At 35.7% G+C, this 21,426-nt stretch overlaps 1 protein-coding gene and 1 pseudogene across 1 annotated transcript in view; both read left to right on the top strand.

Moving 5' to 3' along the window:
- The first annotated feature begins 271 nt into the window (after positions 1 to 271).
- LOC148942427 (protein argonaute-2-like) overlaps positions 272 to 21,426 on the top strand; it is a 295,554-nt gene continuing 274,399 nt past the window's right edge. The window contains exon 1 of the mRNA XM_089103040.1: positions 272 to 291. The gene's annotated coding sequence lies outside the window, so the exon portion shown is untranslated. The remainder of the gene's footprint in view (positions 292 to 21,426) is intronic.
- LOC148942428 (uncharacterized) lies at positions 1,503 to 2,645 on the top strand (annotated as a pseudogene).

The raw sequence follows: 21,426 nt of genomic DNA, 5'->3' as shown, positions 1-21,426 counted from the left end.
ACATTTTTTGTTTCATTTTCTCTTCTTTCTTTTCCGTTGAGAAAGGCTCCCGGACGTGGAACCGAAATATTCGGAGTATTTTTGTTTAATTAAGTGTTTATTTTATTGTATTCACTGCTTTATAAAAATTAAAACCTGTTTTTCCTGCTTAATTTTTCGTAAATGGAAAAGCAGTTTGGTCTAAGAAATTATTTGATTCTAGATCGGGTGACATCTCCTCCTTGGGTGAGCGACTGCTTCAATTTGAAAATAATCCAATAGATTTCCATAGCTTGATCAATAATTCTGTAGGTAAGTCTAATAAATCACCATCAAATCCACATTTTTAAGTAAATAGTAAATATGTATCGGATTTAGATCGAGTATCCAAACGAGATGGTAGTTTCTCTGTGCTTCAGCTTAATGTACAGGGCCTTCGTTCTTTATTTGATGAGTTGAAAAAAACAGTGCGTAGTGACCACCCTGATTTGATTGGTCTTTGTGAGACTTTCCTTGATGTGAAAAATGAATCTCTATTGCATCTATCTGGGTACAAGATGGAATGTTTAAATCGAAGTAGGATGGCAAAAGGTGGCCTTGCTGTTTATGTTTCGGAATGTCTTCCGCACTCTGTTAGACGTGACCTGTCAAGAAATGAAGAAGGAATTTTTGAATCTATATTTGTTGAGATTAAAACACAAGCTAAAACTTTGATTATTGGTAATCTGTATCGGTCTCCTAGTGGGTCTGTTCCCTCTTTCCTTCAGATTCATCATGAGGTTTTGGAAACAATCCAACTTCATTCATGTGAACTTGTCGGTATGGGTGACTTTAACCTTAATTTGTGTGACCGGAGGTCATCCTCGTCTTTGGATTTTCTTTCAACAATGCTCTCTTGTGGAACATTACCTTCTGCATGCATTCCAACTCGCATAACTAACACTACCGCTTCTTTGCTTGATAATATTTTTTCATCGTTCACCTTGGTGCAAAATTTGTGTTGACAAGTGATATCTCAGACCATTTTCCTGTTTTTTTTTTCCACGTATGATTTTTCCGATGCGTTGCCAAGGAGGAACTAAGGAGCTGGTTTTTCCTCTTTAAAATTGAATGATCAGGGTTTGCATCTTCTTAGGTCACGGTTGTTTGTGCGGGTTGTTTGTGCGGGTTGGCGGGTTGTTTGTGGAGTATGTCTGAAAATGAATCTGATTTAGATTCTTTGTTTAATTCTTCTTGTGATTCTTTGAAAGAAGTTACCTTGGATACATGTGTTGCACCCCAGTGGAATCCGGCATCGAAAAGAACAACCCCTTTGAATCTTGGATGACTACGGGACTCCTTAAAAGTTGAAGGAAGAAAAATAATCTTTGGAAGGTTTACAGGTCCTCTAAGCCATCTTCTCGTGATTCTCAACTTCAACTTTTCAAAGCTTATAGAAGAGTTTACAATTCGCTTTGCCGTAAGACCAAATCTTTATTTTATTACGGAAAATTCTCTGCGTGCGGTAAATACATTAGGAAGACATGTCATCAATTCATGTAATCAACTCTGTTATTAGGCCATCTTCTCTGCCTCCTTCTGCCCCTTCAAGTATTGTGATGGAAGGTGAAAACGTAGAGGGCGAGCTAAAAGTCCAAGATGCATTTACTTCCTATTTCGCTAATATCGGCAAAACTACAGCCTCTTCTGTAAGTCCTTCTTCTTCTCTGCCTGACCTTAGATCTTACCTTGGACCGCCTTGTCCTAAATCAATGGCATTTGAACCTGCCTCTGAAGCTGAAATAGCCAGAATTGTCAATGGTTTCATGGGTTCTTCGTCTTCTGGCCCAGACTGTATTCCGACTAAGGTTGTAAAGTTCATTCTTCCTGTCATCATTTCTGCCCTCACGAGACTTGTCAATCTTTCCTTTGAAAATGGTGTTTTCCCAAGTGCTTTAAAGCTTGCTAGCCTTATTATTATTTTTAAAGGTGGATCAAGGAATGATCCTGAAAATTATCGTCCCATATCCCTTTTATGAGTGTCTAGTAAAATATTTGAAAAAGCTATGCTTTCTTGACCTTTTAATTTTCTTAATCCTGAACACTTTTTTCATGATTTTCAGTTTGGTTTTAGGGCGAAGCACTCAACTGAGCTTGCATGCGCAACTCTTTTGAATTATTTACATTCAGTTCTTGACTCTGGTCTGATACCTGCTGCCCTTTTTATCGATGTACGAAAAGTATTCGACTCACTAACACACAAGATTCTTCTTTGGAAACTGTCCCATGTTGGTATTAAAGGAAATGCTTATTCTTGGTTTCTATGATATTTATCTGGTCGAGTCATCTCGGTTGATTCCCAATTTTCTAACCCTTCGGGAATAAAGTTTGGCGTTCCACAAGCATCTGTTATTGGGCTGATACTCTGTTTAATCTATGTCAATGACCTTATTAATGCGGTTCAAAATTGAAAACCTACCATTTGCAGTTGTCTTTGTCAACCAGCATCCGTCACTAATTGTGACAGGAGTTCGTCCTTACCGGGTGTACTTATTGCTTTTGCTGATGACAGTACTCTTGGCACAGCTGGTAGAACTGAGTTTGATCTTCGTTCAAAGATAAATGCCCTTTTTGAAAGAGATATCCAATGGTTTGATGTAAATTATCCTGCCTTAAATGACGGGTAGTCATTTTTTCTCATTTTCTCCAGAGTTTCAAAGGCTTGCCCTGACTTAAATGAAATACACGTATCAAGACGTTCTCTAAGTAGACCTAGGGATAGATACGTTGGATTTCTAGGCATCTTGCTCTACGAAAATCTTTCCTCCAAGCATCATATTGACCTGATTAAAATGAAAGTCCCCAGGAGTCTTTGAATCCTTAGAAAGCTTTAACATATAATTCCAGGGTCGATCCTTAGAATCGTGTTCTACAGCCTAGTTTAGTCTTATGTTTCATATTTTTCTGTTATTTGGATGTCAACTTTTCCCTCGTCTCTTATGCCACTTTCAAAACTTTATAATAAATCAAGGACTCTTATTAAGGAAACTAACCGATCTTCACTTAAACCCTTGCTTGATTTGAAATCTATCTATTTTCTTTCTTGTTTTTCTTTCATCTTTTTACAGTCTTCCTGCTGCTCTATGTAATAATATATATTTTGTTTCTGATCAATCGACTTATCATCTCCGCACTTCCAGCAATTTACAGATTCTTCATACTCCATCAGTGAGGTCTGATTTCAACCCTCTGACAACTTGCAACAGGATTTGGAACACGCTCCCTGTGTCTGCACGAAGCTGCCACTCGTTTGGTATGTTCAAAAATTATGTTAGGGATTTTCTAGCTAGTAATTATGTTTTTTTTTTATGTTGATCATTGTATGTTATGATTTTTTTATCTTATGATTTCTCTGGCGTTGAGTCTCTTAAAGGTTTGAATGTATGATGTTGAAAATGTTTTTGTTTTATAAGTATTTGTTTCATTTTTGTTTCTCCCCTGTTTTTTTCTTGGGCATAGAGCCTTACGGGGGAGTTTATATTGAAGTGTATTTTGTTGAGTTTATTGATTGAATATAATTGATTGATTGATTGAAACCCAAAACTAACGGAAATTGCAATAAATAATCAGGTCAAATTTAAAACGAACAGAAGCAGGAGTAGGATATATAGGAGTAGGGGCTAAGGTTTTCTGTGCGATCTGAATACGAGAATCATATTTATGCTTTACCAAAACAAATGTTATTTCGAGCACTGCCTTCTTATTTACCCTAACACTAGCACAGACAAGAAGAAGAATTACAGATTGACACTTTACTATATATTGATACATGAAATATAGACAGTTTACTATATACTGATCTTTGTTCCTGAACGTCTTAGTAATTAGGGATTTATCAACTTTATAAAAGAGAAAAAGAGTAAACAAAGAATCATACAGTTATATATATATATATATATATATATATATATATATATATATATATATATATATATATAGACCAATGAGAGCGTACTAATCAAGGCGGATTCACTTTATTGTTTTTTATCTGAATTTTTTTTCTTTATTTCGGTCCAAAAACCATTTTTTCCATAAATAATTGCTACTTGTCGTGGACGAAGGGGTGGAAAAATGTTGTCCGTTAGTCTTATTCACGTAACACATCACCCCCCCCCCCTTTCTTTTTAATACAGTTTTTCAGTGACATTAAATTTTATATCATTTAAAGTAGAACACAGAATATATCCGGGAGGATATATGAAGCGATTGAGGCTTGACAGAAGAGGAGGAGGATTTCCTAGTGGAAGGTACTTTCACTGAACATTCAAAGAGGATGTAGAACACCATATTTACTACACTGGTGATGATAATTTATCCTATACATCTGAGGATTTAGTGTAGATATGCCCGGGAGGATGTTGTATGGAGGATGGCAAGCGTCTACTTGACTTGTCCCAGAAGTCTATTGACAAAATAAGCATCAAGGACGAAGATCATGATGCTGTCGTGTTAAAAGTTGTAGAATGTGAAAAAAAGTAATTGAATGTATAACCACAAAATAAAATATTTTAATGTTTCATTGTATTTTGAATAGTCTACATTGTTGATTACAGGCAAATTAACAGTCCAGTAAAACATTCTACACTAGAACTTAAGACACAAAAAAAGTTGAAAAAATCTTTAAGTAAAAAAAAACATCTAAGTAAGGAAAAACTAAGTTAAAACAAAAAATAAGTTAAAAAAAATAAGTTAAAAAAGTAAGAAAAACAAAGTATAAAAAAACGAAGTTAAAAAAAAACTATAGAAAATCTGCCTTAAAATATAATCAAAAAAATAAAAAAATAAAAAAAGTCCAAGAAAAGGCTAAATAAAAGAAAAAACAAGTTCAAAAAATATATAAAAATTAAAAATTAAGTTAAAGAAAAAACTATTTAAAAATAAACACAAAACCTTCTAGCATTGGGGTCCCATGGAGGGGGCATGTGATCCTCCAAAGGTTGGCTAGATGAGGCTCAGGGTGGATGTAAGCATGGAGTCCCATGGGTTCCATGTAAAATATGGCTTATAATATTATTACATCAGTACATCTGTCTTCTTTTTGCTCTCTTTCGTACGCTAATATCAGAACAGTAACAATACAATTTATCAACGGGTAACGTCTTACCAGAAGCTATCGCACTGTGAGTTTTAAATTAACCTGTGCCATCCTACTGCCCTAAAAATATTATAGCCTGGAGGGGCAATGAACTACCCGGTTTACTGCCCGATAGGAGGATCAATAAACTCTTGCGCAAGCTCGGTAATGGGAAAACCCGTGGACTTGGAGCCATTACACTACGAAAAGAATACGTCTACGGATGTATCCAGAAGGGTTCTAGGAAACAAAACAAATGTTGCACGAGCCCAGTAATGGAAACACTAGTGTGCTCGGAACCATTAGAGTACAAAAAAAGACTAGGGCTGTTGCAGTATCCATAAGGCTTTTTAGCAACAAAACAAGTGTCGCTGACCCTCAAAATTATTTGGGCATTACACATGTAAATTTGCAAAACCCTGCATAATTTGCATAAATTTTGCAAGGCTTTTTTGAACCAAAACAATTTTGCGCAAGCCCGGTAATGGAAAAAACCAGTGTGCTCAGAGCCAGTAGAGCACAAACACTCTCATTAGAGTACTCTCTCCCGTGTATTATCACTATAAATATTGATCAGCCAATGTATTATCACTATAAATATTGATCAGCCAAAAAACGAAGTTCGCCACACCAGCCCACTGTTCCCATCAGCCCTCAAAAGTGACATGAATCCGAATTGTCAACAGCACCGAACAAACCCATTCAGAAGACTTCCATGTTACGTTCCAGCTTCCTCTCATTTCAATTTCCAAATCAGTCCGTCTCCTCAGTCCCGTTATTTGCATCAAATCAACCCAAGAACTAACAAGGGTCCAATAGCAAATCAAGAAGTCCTGGTATGATACATTGCTCCTCCTCCTACACATTTCCCAGAATCCGTCTAGTGAATGTAAGGTCACTGGTAAATAAAATGGATGAACTTCAAATTAGTCACGATAAAAACCCGATTGATATTGCTTGCCTTACTGAAACATGGTCTGCAACTGAAGACTTTTGCTCCATTCCAAATTATGACTCCCCTTTTAAGCCCAGGATTGACAAAGATGGTGTCTTTCTAACTCATGGTGGAGGAGTGGCTTTTTTTGTCGGTCTACCCTTCCTAATCGGATACTTTCATTTCCTGAAATAGGGAACAACTCCAAAACTGAAGTTCTATGGCTAAGGACAAGACCCAAAAATTTCCCAAAAGAAGTATCTTGCATGATTTTTTGTATTATTTATAAGTTTCCTCGTAATGGATTTAAGAAGGAGCTGACGGCATATCTGCAACTTTATACTGACAGAATTCGCTGCAAGTATCCTTATGCTGCAATTACATTATGTGGTGATTTGAATGACCTAGACCAAAAGTGGCTTAGCTCTGCTCTTAGCCTTGATCAAGTGGTCAAGCAGCCTATACGCGGTGATAAAACCCTAGACTTAATTTTTACCAACATTGAAGATTACTACTGTGTCCCCAAAATAGCCCCTCGATTAGGGGCAAGTGACCATCTGTGCAACTTTTGGACCCCTTTATCTTCCTTTTCCCCTAAGCGATTGAACAGTTATTCTTATAGACCCATTACTGACGAGAAGGTCGCCCATTTCAAATTAAAACTTAGTTCGAAATTTTGGGCCAATATCCTATGTCTTACCAATGGTAATGAAATCGCTTCTAAGTTTTCAGCGGAACTTTTCCAGTTATATTGTGACACCTTTCCAGTGAAAAATATTACTCGCAAATCTAACTGCAAACCGTGGATAAATAAAAAAAAATTTGTGCCTAATAAATGAACGTGATAAACTCTTTAAGGAAGGATTTTTCTAAGAATCTCGAAAACTTAGAAACATCGTTGTTAGCGAAATCCGTAAAGCAAGAAAGGAGCAGGGTGCGCATGTGCTCAATAAGCTATTGTATTCAGACCCTAAGAAATTCCACAAAAGTGTCCAATATCTCATGGGAAAGGTCTCCTCAAAGTTTTTCCTACTGGATAGTAATGGTGAACTAGTCGGTGCGGATGTCATATATGATCATTTTGCTTCAATTTGTAAAATTTATCCGCCACTCCAGCATATGCTGGCCAACAGTGTAGTGAGTGACATTCCTGTGATTGAAATACATCAGACCCAACTTAAACTCGAAACTCTTGACACAAATAAGTCAGTATACCCAGGTGATATCCCTACCATATTGATTGGGGAATGTGCCCAGTATTTAAGTGTACTTCTAACTCCTATTTTTAACCAATGTTTTGTAGATGGTATTTTTCCAGTGCGTTTTAAACGAGCTATTATATCTCCTATACCGAAAACCAAGACCCCAAAAGTTCCCTCTGACTTAAGACAAGTATCAAAAACCTCCATTTTCTCTAAAATCTTTGAAAGTTTTATTTACCATTTCCTTTTTGACGATATTCATGATAAAATCAACCCATATCAGTTTGGCCTTAGGCCGAATAATTGCACGACGCATTGCATAATTTATACAGTTGACAGTATTTTCAAACATCTTGAGTTGAATAGTTCTAATGTTGAAGCTGTTTTTGCTGATATTAGCAAAGCCTACGGCAATTTGGATCATTAGACAGTTACAGATAATACAAGGGCTTTAGGTGCAAGAGATTTTGTTTTACGAATGGTAGCTAGCTTTTTGTCTGGCCATGAGCAATGTGTAGTCCTTCCTAACGGGGATTCATCAGGTTTTTCCTCAATATCCTGTGGAGCACCTCAAGGGATTAAGTTAGGTCCTTTAGCATTTTAATTGTTTTTAATAATGTTTTACCAAGTTTTGGCAACTCTTTTAAATTAGCAGATGATTTGACATTACTGAACCTTTGTCAAACATCTAATACTTTGAATGTTACACTCGATTCACTAATTAACAATTTAAAGAATGATCTTGACAATGTTAAACTCAAGTTAAGCATACCCAAAAGTAGTTTCATGTTATTTTCTTTTAAAAAAAATATACCCCCTATCAATAATTACCTTTGCATACCAAATTTAAATACTGTTAAACTGCTTGGTGTGCAGTTAGACAACGACCTTAAATGGAACTTCCACAATTCCTACTTACTTAAGTCTGGTAGTTTTCTCCTTAAATCTTTCTCCCTTCTCAAACGGTTCTCCATATCAATCCAAAACCTTAAAATAATTTATTGTTCTTATATAAGACCCTGTCTGGATTATGCTTACCCTGTCTGGCACCCTGGGTTGACCAAAGACCAATATTCTAAAATTGAAAAGTATTCAAAAAAAAGCAATAAAAATTATTCTGGGGACGGCCTATACTACATACGATGAAGGTTTGGCTAGACTTGAACTTATTACATTGGAATCACGACTTCACATACTTACCATGAACTTTGGTCACAAGTGCCTTAGTTCTGACTATCATCGACGTTTTTTCGCTCCCTTTAAAGAAAATACCCCAACCCTTCCTAATAAAAGACTCAATGCTCGTAGAGCTCCAAATAGTCAACTAAACCTGTATCCCCAGATGTTGACCATGAGGTACAAAAACTCTTTTGTCCCCTATTTTGTTTCCCATTTTATTAATTGATATAACTTTTGTTTTATATTTATCCCCTAACATCTGTTTTATTATTGAATCAATTTTTTGTTTTATATTTATCCCCTAACATCTGTTTTGTTATTGTAATTCTTGCTTGCTTATGCTAGCTTTTGTGCTATTTTAGCCAATAAATTATATTATATTCTATTCTATAAAAGAATAAGGCACTTGCAGTATGTAAAGAACTCGTATTTTTCCCAGGGTGGTTTTGACAAACCTGCGGTGACGTCATGACATCAAGAAGGGGCTTACGTCTGTGGTTAGAAGATAAGCGACATTGAGAATCCATATATAGAAGCCTACCACGTGCTAAGTGCCGGATATATATATATATATATATATATATATATATATATATATATATATATATATATATATATATATATATATATATATATATATATATATATATATATATATAAGTAGAGTATTCAATAGATTTTAATTGCAATGTGACGATATTAATTATAGTAGCTACTGTTAATAACGTCATTTCTATTTTCGACAGCAGATAAAAGTGTTTTTGGCGTTTTGTTGATTCTTTGTCAGACCTTGATAAGGCTTGACTTTGATAAGACTGGTTAATGATTAATGCTTTTAAGAATTTTTAGTTTAGCAAGCCTCGGTATATCTGGGAGCAGGAATTTATCAATATATATATATACTGTGAGGTGATTCCTTTGACCTAATTTTTCTATTAGTGGATTGCTACTGTTTGTTTATTGTATTCGTAGTTCCATCAACAACGATGATTTTCTACTAGTCTCCACAATTATGATTTCTCTAGCAGATCCAGTCTTCTTAAGGGGCTCATCATACTTTAGCTGTAAACTCTATCTATAGGATTTCTCTACTGGGGGAGAGAGACAATAATCACCTATACCTTTAGCTTGCCTGTATCTATGGAATTTCATGCGTAAATTCTTAAACTGAGCCGTGTAATGCCGTGTAAAACTTAATGCCTTGTAATCATCAGACTTGTTCATATGTTGTGTTCTGAGATGGCGGATTTTAAAAATCAACAGGTTTAATGATGAAACAGCATAGTGTTAGTCAAAATTCAGCCAATTGCAGAATTGACACGTACAGATCCACTGACCATAAGTCACCATCTAAACATCATCTTCTAATTATTTTCAGCAACAAGGTTGGCATAAAAAATTACCTTTAACCTTGGAAACCCTTTTCTTTTGAAAAATATTAATATCAATATTTTCTTAGTAATAACTGATCTTTCCTTTATAATATTGTCTTATAATTTGCCTTTTTGTATTTTAATGGGTTATGTTTTAATTTACAATATCTCTCTTATAAATATTATAACGATATTTTCTTTGTTCAAACATACCATCTTACCATTAAAACCATCAATTTTAGTTAGCCCGAATATCTTAATGCTACAGTGGGTTCGTCGTCTTTGTAGAAATTGTGTAAAAATGTGAACCTCTGATCTGCAAGATCTTGTAATCTTGATCTTCAAGTAATCTGATCTTCAAGATTTTGTTTAATTTGATGTAGGGAATGGAAACAACAATGATATTAGACTGTTATAATTGTGTGTGCATAATACATATAACCAACATCTATTTATACCCAACACGGTATTTGTTCATAAAGTGGCACATAATTTAAAATGGTACCCACATGATCGCATGACGGTCAACCTAAAAAATTGTGTTATTGTAAATCCAAGAGAGTCGATGCAAGACACATGGGTAGGTTGGAGTGCCATATTGATGCTAAAAGTGAAGATCGCTGTCAAGTAGTGTCTAGGGTTAGCTTAAAATTGGAATTTAGAATTTGTAACTTCCTTCCGGATAGTTGTGATTTCAATCGAATTTGATCTATTCTTATAGGATACAACTTATCCAATAAGAATTTGAGAAGAACTTTTTAAGAACAGTTGTATTTAAAACTAGAGAGTTTACAATTTAATAATGTAGAAGATAGATGGAATAATCTTAGGATAATCAAATTAATAATTTGGGAGTAGCAGTGGATGTCTTAGGGGGAAGTTCACCTACACCAGGTGTCATGTTCAAAACATGACGAAAGTCACCGAACCATGGTGGAACAATACCAAGTGTTTTGGAAAATGTGCCAATCGTGGAAGAATTGTGTGATACACCAGGTGGCGAAAAGTGGGTAATCCCTCGAATTTTAATATATTTTTTAAATTAAGATATTCCCTTTAATTATCATTTCACTAAAAATTAATTTAAAAAATTTTCCAAAAAAGAAGTTTTTCAAAGAAAAGTAAAGGTCATATTAAACTTAAGATCACGATATATAAAAACCTGCAATAGCTCAAACTCAAAACCACCAGAAACTACTATTAAAAAATAAATGAAACCCAAAACGAACAGAAATCAAATAAACAATCATAGCAAAAAAACATACAACAGGTACTAATATAAATGAATAAATAAATCTTAAAACGAGTAAAGCTTAATTTGAATATGCAAATCAAACTTGAAACAAACAAAAATATTTTGCTATTGAAATATAAATGGAACAGAAATTAAATAAACAATCATAGCAAAAAAACACACAGTAGGTACTAATATAAATGAATAAACAAATCTTAAAACGAGTGGAACTTAAACAGAATGTGCAAATCGAGCTTGAAACGAACAAAAATCGCTAAAAAACAAGAGGTTGGGTATTGCCTCCTTTTCTTACTGTAAAAGTCAAAGTCCTAATGTGTCAGTGGCGCTTTACTGAAAACTATATGTGTCTTGAATAGTTTTGGAAAGTACAAATAGAATCAAACTGAATATTTGATAAAATGATATTAATTGCTGTGAACTCATCAGTTAAACATTCTATTTCAATATAAATCTTATTTTCATTTTCAATGCTCTAATAACTGGAAAGAAAATATCCGTAATACAATTCGTTTTCAGTGAATCGCCAATGACGCAGTAGGTTTTATACTTTTACGGTTAGGGAAGGGGGCAGTAGCCAAACTCTAGTTTGTAATGAAACTATATTTGTCTTGAACATTCTGGGAAGAAGTAATAAAATTAAACGGAATATTTGATATATAATTATATTAGTCGCTGAAAGCTCATCAGTTCAAAATTTAGTTTTACTATAATTCTTATGTTTATTTTTAATGTTGTAATGAGCACGAAAGATAATATTTCTTACTTTCACTTCTAGTAATTCTTGTTCTTTTCAAGCTTGACTTCCATGTTCAATTTAAGTTTCACTAGTTTTAAGATTTATTTATTCATTTATATTAATGCTTATTGTATGTTTGTTCGCTATGATTGTTTATTTAATTTCTGCTCGTTTTAGGTTTAATTTATGCTTCAATAGCAAAATTTTTTTGTTCGTTTTAAGCTTGATTTGATTATACAAATTAAGCTTGTTAATTAGTTGTTTGTTTTTTTTTTTGGGGGGGGGGGGGATAGGTGAGTTTTTACCATGGAGGGATGGCCAGTGGTCACCACCCATGATATTTGTAATAAAATGACGTTAATAGCTTTTTGTGGGGGGTGTTAGACCGTGGTGGTCCGGCCAGTGGTCAGTTCCCATGATTTTTGGAGTAAAATATCGGTAATAAGTTGGTATTTAGGGGGAGTGGGTTGGGCCAGGGAGGAAGGGTAAGGGTCCGATACTAAGATTATTGGAATAAAATACGGTTATTAAGCTTTTTTTTGGGGGGGGGGGGAAGTGGGTAGGGATCAGGCCCTAAATGGAAACCAGGGGTCATTTCCCATGATTTTTGGAATAAAATATCGTCAATAAAATTCTTTACTGTTTTTTTTTTTGGGGGGGGGGGAGGGGTCAGGCCATGAATAGAGGGTCAGAGGTCAGGTCAGCTCCGATGATATTTCAAATAAAATCTCTTTAATAGTTTTTTTGGGGGTATAGGGGGATAGGCCATGGAGGGAGGGCCAGGGGATCAGATCCCATGGTTTTTGGAATAAAACATAGTAGATAAGTTTTCTTTGGAGGAATGGGGGGTTCATGGAGGAAAGGCCAGGGGTCAGCTGCCAATTTTTGAAATAAAGAATCGTTCATAAGTTTTTTTGGAGGGGAAGATTGGGCCATGGAGAGAGGGCCAGGGGTCAGCTCCCATATTTTTGGAAGAAAAAGTCGTTGATATGTTGTTTTTTCTGGGGGGGGGGGGCATGGAGGAAGGGCCAAGGATCAGCTCCCATGATTTTTCGAATAGAATATCATTAATTAGTTTTTTTGGGGGCAGGGTTTTGGGCCATGTTGGGAGGGCCAGGGGTCAGCTGCCATAATATTTTTAATAAAGTGTTAATAATAGATTTATTTATGGGGGTCCATGGAGGGAGGGCCAGGGGTCAGCTCCCATGATTTTGGGAAAAAAATATTGTTATTATGTTGTTTTTATTTGGGGAAGGGGAGGGGGTCAGGTTTGGGCCATGAAGGGAGGTCCAGGGTTCAGTTCCCATGATTTTCGGAATAAAATGTCGTTGATAAATTGTCTTTTTTGATTTTTTTTAGGGGGGTTGGGCCATGGAGGGAGGGTCAGGGGTCAGTTCCTAGGATTTTGATAATATTTTGGGAGGAATTAGACGTCAGGCCAGGGGTCATCTCCCATAATTTTTGGAATAAAATACCGTAATCAAGTTTTTTTTTTTGGGGGGGGGGGGTAGGCCATGGAGGAAGACCAGGGATAGCTCCCACGATTTTTAGAATGCAGAACCCTTAATAAGCTTTTTGAGTGGGAGGTCAGGCCAGGAGGAAGGTTTCTAGAGGTCATGGCCAGCTCCCATATTTTTGGAATAAAATAACACTAATAAGTTGTTTTTTCGGCTGGGGGTCAGACCAAAGGTCCCATTATTTATCACTGATAAAATCTTAGGGGGAATGAGGAGGATCGGACTATAAAGGGACAGGGGTCAGCTTCCATAAGTTTCGGAATAAAATATAATTAATATGTTTTTTTTAGTGGGAGTGACAATCGGGCTTACCTGTTCTTTGAACTATTTTAAAATAGGGGTATCTCAAAAATCGATTGGATGGATTTGGGGAAAAAAGAGGACCAGGTTAGTTGCCCTCTAGTTTCTTTTGACTCTCAAACAGGGAGCTAGAACTTTCAATTTCCAATCGAATTAGCCCCTCGAAAGTTTATACGACCAACACTTCCATAAAAACCTTATTTTCCTCCGGGGCATAGTTTACAACACTTACCTCCGGGTTCTGGGAGTTTGTGTAAATCCCAGAGTTTTTTTGTAATGATCTTTGGTCTATTTTGAACAAAATAACCAACTCAAATTTTTTAAGAGATTGCATTTGGGGATAGAGGTGTGAGGAGGAGGGACAAATTGCCATCTGATAACTTTTGACTCTTAAAACGGGAAGTCAAACTTTCAATTTCTAATCATTTGAGTCCCCTCCGAAGCCTATACGACCACCTCACCCTTAAAAACCTTATATGCCCTTGGGCAAGTTACAGCCCTTCCTCTGGGCCTTGGGGTGTTATATTGACCCCAAAATCTATTTTATCTGATCGTTGGTCTATTTCGAACAAATTGGCTCTCTCAAAATTTTGATAAGATGAATTTGGGGAAAAGATAATTGAGTAGGGGGCTGTAGATGCCCTCCAAACACTTTTTACTCATAAGAAAGTAATTAGAGCTTTCAATTTCCAATCGAAAGAGTTTAAAGTTTATATGACAACTTCTTCCATAAAAACCTGATATGCCCCTGGGTCTAATTTACAACAGCTGCCCCCGGTTTCTGGGTAGTTGTTTTAACCCCGGAGTCTTTGTTTTCTGATATTTGAACTATTTTTAACAAAATGGCTAACACAAAATTTTGATCAGATGTGTTTGGGGAAAAAGAGCGTGAGGGCTAGTTGCCCTCTGATATGTTTGACTCTTAAAAAAGTGAACTAGAACAGTCAATTTCAAATCAAATGATCCTCTTCTGAATTTTTTTCGAGCACTCCTTCAATAAGAACCATATCTACTCCCAGGGCATAACTTACAACGCCTGCCCCCTGGCTCGGGAGGTTTTGTCGACTTTGGAGCTTTCGTATCTCTTCTTTGAACTATTTTTAACAAAATGGCTATCTCAAAATTTATCAGATACATTGAGGGTACAAGGGCACAGGGGACTAGTTGCCGTCTGGTCACTTTTGACTCTTGAAAAGGACACTGGAACTTTCAATTTCCGATCGGATGAGCCCCCTTCGAATATTATACGACCACCCTTTCCGTATGAAGTGCTTCTGGGAAAAAAGTAAATAATAATAAAACATTGGAGCCTTATGGCCTTTACTATAGGCAACGCAGTATTCGAATAACAAAAAAGTTTTTCCTAGAATGATTCCTAAAATATAGCATTCTAATGGCAGTTATTATACCAACTAAGAATATATGAAGCTCCATTTCAATATATAAGAATTATCTGTTGTAAAAGGGTTTGAGTACTGAAACAAAAAAAGTACAATAAATAAGAAATTCAAACTTCAGACAAACAGAAAATAACGCAAGCTTGTGATTGCGCTAGTAATCAGAATAAATGTCTTGTAAAGACAATACATTTGCGATTTACTGGAAATAACTCATTTTAAACTATGTGTTTTCACTTGTCATTATATGTAAATGAATATCATTATAGTTCAATAACTAAGAAAACTGAAAAGAACAAGTGTAATGTAGACTAACAGGTTAAAATATATTGACATTCATTATTGACTTTAAAGAAAAAACTATTTATATGTAATTAGTTTTCAGTAGAGTGCAAGAGATGTTTTGTTCTTTAGTGGATTTAGGGGCCTAATGGCTACTTCTGTTATTGGTAGTTTCCGTTAGTCTTAGGTTTGAGATGTCATTTCATTGTAATTTCTGTTCGTTGAAAGTTTCACTTATTTACTGACAGGGACTCTTGAACTGCAATTTGACTTTATTTCTGCTTGTCTTAGGTTTAAACTATGAAAAACTTCTTTTGTGGAATTTTTTTTTATAATTTCTGTTTGTTTGACATAGTTTTTTTATTGATTGACAAAAGGAATTTTTCTCTGCCTTTTCTGTTTTACTCATTAAGAATCAAATAATTGGTTTGCTTTTTATATTTCAGAGAAAAATTTTGCAGCGCAAATTATAATGATAGTTATACTGTAGAAATTTAGATGGATGTTTATGCAGATAGTGTCTTTTAATTTTTCTTAACATCCCCTAAAGATACCCTAGAAGTTCGAACTTAATACCTTTAACCATTCCTGAGATACAACAGATACGCTCTTTTGACAATGATGAATGTATATGGCGTCGTTTGATTTAGTTTAACATCTCCAACAACATGTCCTGAGCTCGAACCACATGTTGTTGCAGGCACAGTCAAAATTAGGCACAGTCATATTTACGAGTAGTCACAATCGTAGGTAAGAACTTTCTGAAGTAGTTTTAGTTCCAAATAGTCACATTCAAAATTAGTTATAGTCACGAGTAGTCAGAGTTGCAGTTGTAGATGGTCACAGCCACAGTCACAGGTATTCGCAGACACACAAATAGTAGCAGTCACAACGGCAAATAACGACAATAAGTAGTCAAAGTTACAAGCGACCTAGAGTTACAACGACAAAAGTTGTCAAAGTTACAAGTCACCAGTTGTTGCAGTCGTAAGTAGGTGCAGTCACAAACTCACAGTTACAGCTCTAAGCAGCTGCAGTTGCAAGTAGTAAAAATCGCCAGTAATCGCAGCTGTAAGCAGTCGCAGTTGAAAATAGTCTCTGTCACAGTTATAAGAAGTCGCTGTCACAAATAGTCAGAGTCTCAAGTATTCGTAGTTTCAACTAGTAGTAAATGAAGTCGCTAATAGTCAGAGTCAGAAACAGTCACATATGCAGTTGAGTTATCATTCGTTGTTCAAAGCGAAAGGACCAGTGTGTGATTTGTATTACATTATCTAAAACCTGTTACCTACAAACGTACAGTGACCTATTGAATGAAATTGGATATGATTTGTTGGACATAATTAATGAATAATGAACTGGATATTGAATGAAATCGGATAGAATTTTTTGGATATTTGAAATGATGAACCGATCATAAGGTGATTCATGAGGTCACGTTCACCTACATATTCAAAGTTAAGTGCAGTTCTTTGTCTCTTTGATAATAGTCTACATTTCAATGGTTCAGTTCACAGAGGATACTGTTGTTCTAGCAAAATTCTGAAGTTATCCACCATTGCCCTGCCAAATGTTGGACATAATTATGGCCAAGAACAATAAAATATCTTACGTTGTATTTTGTTACGGATGCCATGAAATCGTGACAACAACAGCCTCACAGCTTTCGACCTTTGTTAGCATTTCAAAGGAGGCTAAGAGGAAAAATTAATTGGGCGTTGCGAACGCTTTTGCGGGATTAGCTGATTTTCCTCATAAGCACCTTGAGATTAGTGGTTCGAGTTTACCAGATACATCGGTGAATTCAGTAAACTCTGTTAAATCGGACTTGGACACACTTAAATCCAATATCCGGAATGATATTGAAAAAGAAGTTTGTAAAAAAGTTGGAATGTCAAATTGTGCGGATTTAGTTGACTCTATCGTTTCTAAGATTCACGACTCTATACTCGTTCAGTATTTGGCTAAGTTTCATGAGATTGAAAACAACCTACGGGCTCTCCAAAACGCAAACCTAGCCCTGGAAAATAGGGTTGAACAGCTTGAAACTCGTCTTGATGATATAGAGCAGGAAAAACGCCTGAATCAGCTCGTATTTCATGGTGTTGACCATAGTGGGGGTCTTCCCATCTCTGAGTGTGTATTGAAAGTGATTACAGATAAAATGTAAATTTCTGATTTTTCTTCGACCGCAATAGTTTCTGTATTTAAATTTCGAGCAAATCATACTGATTCGGACACCATTGTAAATGCAAAAAAGCGTCCTTTGCCTGCGTTGGTTGCGTTCAAGTCTGCTGAAATTGCAAGAAAAGTGTTAAGAATAAGCTTGGAAACAGAAGCTGAATTTTCTTGCTGAAATTGCAAGAAAAGAGTAAGCTTGGAAACAGAAATGTTTGGTCGAATAACGGGACGATTTTTGGAAAAAACTCAGAGGGAGAGATCCGTAAAATTTGAGCTATGGCTGAAGTGGTTCGTTTGCCGAATCTGACCATATAATTTTGTGTTGTGTAAATTGTGTTGTTGAATTACTTGTATGCTTGTTTTCCCTTTTGTATTTTATAGCCAAATTTTCAGTTCCTTTCACGTTTTTTTTCTTTTCTTCTCTCTCTTTCATTTTCCTTCTTTTTTTTTCTTTTTTTTCTTTTTTTTGTCGTAAAGGTAGTCACCCTCTTCAATGAGTGCAAATATATATGATGACCCTTTGAATGAATTTGAAATAAAACGGTTTATTTTTGGAAGCCAAGCTCGCGACACACTTGCGGGGGATGATGAATACATCAATAATTTTTTGTTGAATTGTCACCCAAGTAATTATCTTAATCCGAATAACCTTTGAGTATTCAAAGCCTGCAAGTATAGAAAGAGCGAACGTTTTCTGGAATTGCCAAGGTCTAAGGACGGCGTGTTCTTCTTTATATAAGATTTTAAGTTCGCTAGATAAGAAACCGTGTATTGCAGGCCTTTGTGAGACATTTGTTTCTAGCAAGTCACTGCCATGGGATTTTTCTTTCCCAGGATATATTTGCGAGCGAAGAGAACGTACAACCATGGAGCGGGGTGGTCTAGGCCTTTTCATTAATGAAGGTACCCACTATTGGGTTAGAGATGACCTTTCCCTGTGGCTTGAAGGAAGGATCGAAACACTTTTCATTGAAATAACAAATGAAGGGGAAGGGAACTTGGTTTTAGGATTAATTTACAAAAATACGCCATGTGATATTAGTTTTTTTCTTGATGAATTTGAACCACTGTTAGATAAAATTAATAATGAAAATAAAAACAGATTTATGATTGGAGATTTTAATATAGATTTACTAAAAAAAGCGAATAGCTCAGATTTTGTTAATATGATGGTGTCACATGGTAGTTTTCTTCTTGTTACTATTCCAACTCGGATTTCGAATCTTTCGGCATCTTTAATGGATAATTTTTCGTTAATGACAGATTGCTTCGAAGATCCCAAGTAGATTTGGTTGTGTCCGACGGCTCGGATCACCTTCTTTTAATAAGTAAAATAAAGCTGAATCAGTCAAAGGAAAATAAATTAAATGAAAGGGCTTTGTTTTACCGTGAAATGAGTAATAAAAACCTAAAGAGTTTTGCAAATATGATGGATGAAACAAATTTCTCGCGTGTAATAAAGGAAAAGTGTCCAAATACTGCATATGACCTATTCAGTGAGATAGTGACGAAGGTAATAAATGAAACATCTCCCTTGCGAAGAATAAACCCTAATAGAAATTTTCTCAAGAAACCATGGATAACAAAAGCTATTCTAGTTTTAATAAAGCAGAAAAACCAACTTTATGTGAATTATTTAAAGGATCATTCAGATGATAGTTTTATAAAATTCAAGAGATTTCGGAATATTTTAAATTCAATAAAACGGAAGACTCATAAAATTGATTTTTAAAATGGATTTCAAGAAAATCAAGGGAATAGGAAAAGTACATGTAAAAGAATATGAATTCGTGTGGGTCAATTTATCTTTAAGGAGAAAGCGAGAGTCATGAAGACGACAGGAGGTTGTCTTGTTAATTTTCTAGACTTGTCTGAATTTCTGTCTGGTTATTTTGCACATGAAGGGACAAGACTTTGCGATTAAGTGCGGGCTAAGATACGCACATCTGCGAGTTTTCGATCTGTCGTTGAAAGACAGCCTGCTTGTCAGAATTCCTTTGAGTTTGCAAGATATTCGGAACGAGAAGTGGCACGATTCTTGGCTACGATGAAGTCAAGCTCCAGCGGGATGGACGAGTTTTCCCTGAAACTCATAAAGGCCGCAAAAACGAGTGTCTTACCTGTGTTGACGCACCTCATCAACCTTTCTCTGGATCTTGGAATCTTTCCGGAAGCACTAAAGATTGCAAGAGTGGTTCCTCTTCATAAAGGAGGGAAAAAAGATGACCCATCGAATCGAAGACCTATATCTATTCTCCCATTTTTCTCTAAGTTATATGAGAAAGTGGTACATGCCCAGTTAAGTTATTATATTGAAAAGAATAAAATTCTAACTGAAAATCAATTTGGGTTCAGAAAAAGGCTGTCTACGGATATAGCAGTTCTGAAATTGGTTGATTGGATTAATGATGCATTTGAAGCTGGTTTCATACCCGCAGCTGTGTTTTTGGATATGAAAAAAGCGTTCGATACCGTGGACCACTCAGAGCTTATTCAAGCTCTTGACTCGATTGGGGTGAAGGGTTCAAGTCTGGAGTGGTTTTCATCGTATCTACACAATCGGTATCAGATAGTTCAGAATGGGTCATTCTTATCTTAAAAAAAGAAAATAGAGTGTGGGGTCTCTCAAGGCTCAATCTTGGGACTTCTACTTTGCGATATTTTTAGTGATCGAGTGAAACACTACCTGTCAGAGGCTGGTGTCATCCTGTTTGCAGATGAAACTTTGCTCTTTCTGGCAGTGCCTTTACTTGATGTTTTATAAAATAAAATTCATAATGCAGTTTCTGAATTTCTAACTGTTTCTCAGCAAAATATGTTAACCCTAAACTTTTCTAAGACTTTTTTCACGATATTTTCTAGAATTTCGTCAAGTGCTGGAAATGATCAAATCACGGTTCAAGGAAATGTGATAAAAAGAGTAGCAACAACGAAGTATTTGGGGTTTTTAATTGATGAAAACCTGTCGTGGAAAAACCATTCAAGCACAATAGCTGAAAAATTAAGCAAAGGCCTTGGGGTGATGCAAAGAATTAAAAATCTAGTCCCAAAAAATATTCCGAAAATGATTTATTTTTCTATATTTTACCCATATATTAGCTACGGATGCTCTTTATGGGCAAGTAATTTTGTAACATGTTTCAAAAGAGTACAAAAACTTCAGAATAGAGCTGTAAAATTATTATCTAAATTTGATGATTCTGATTAGGTTCCTGCTCATGAGCGTTTTAAAAAGAATAAGTTAATGGATGTATCCCAAATTCGAGATTACCAAGTCGCGATTTTCTCGTATAAATATTTGAATCAGCTGCTCACCCCTGCTTTTGAAATTCTTTTTACTTTTAATAGAGACCGTCATGATCATAATACAAGAAAAGCTGATAACTTAGCTCATGAGTTTAGGAGCACCACTCGGTCATCTTTTGTGATTTGTCATTATGGAACCCATGTTTGGAATATAATGCTCCAGTCTGCGAAAAATGCGCCTTGTCTTCCAGCTTTCAAGTCACGGGCAAAGAAGTTTCTTTTATCTCGTAAGTGAATTTGGTGTTAAGCCCACTCCAGGTTGTCATTCTATTTAAGGTATTTCCCCGATTTACTTTTTTTCTCTCTATCTACTTCTTGTCTTTTCCTCTTTCTCTCTTTTTTCCTTTATTCCTTCATCAGATAAGTCTCTTGTGTGTTAAGTAGCGAGGTATGAATGTTATTTTAATTAGCTGAGAGTGATAACCTCGCTTGCCCTTTCAAGCTTATTGCCTTTCTTGGCAGGCGAAAGGCGAATAGTGTTTGTTTTCTTTTTTAATAAATGTATATCTCATATCTCATCTCTCATTCGTAAGTAATTATAATAACGGTCATAAGTAGATGAGGTCAAAAGCAGTTACAGATACAGTTATAAGTAGTCAAAGTCACAGTTGCAAGTAGTCTTAACCACAAGTAGTTGCAGTTGCAATCACCGATAGTCGCAGTCTCATTCAT

Source organism: Artemia sp. Qi Xiang Cuo, chromosome 17 (genome assembly GCF_049724085.1).
Source record: "Artemia sp. Qi Xiang Cuo chromosome 17, ASM4972408v1, whole genome shotgun sequence".
Classification (NCBI taxonomy): domain Eukaryota; kingdom Metazoa; phylum Arthropoda; class Branchiopoda; order Anostraca; family Artemiidae; genus Artemia; species Artemia sp. Qi Xiang Cuo.
This window is presented reverse-complemented; position numbering and strand designations above follow the sequence as displayed.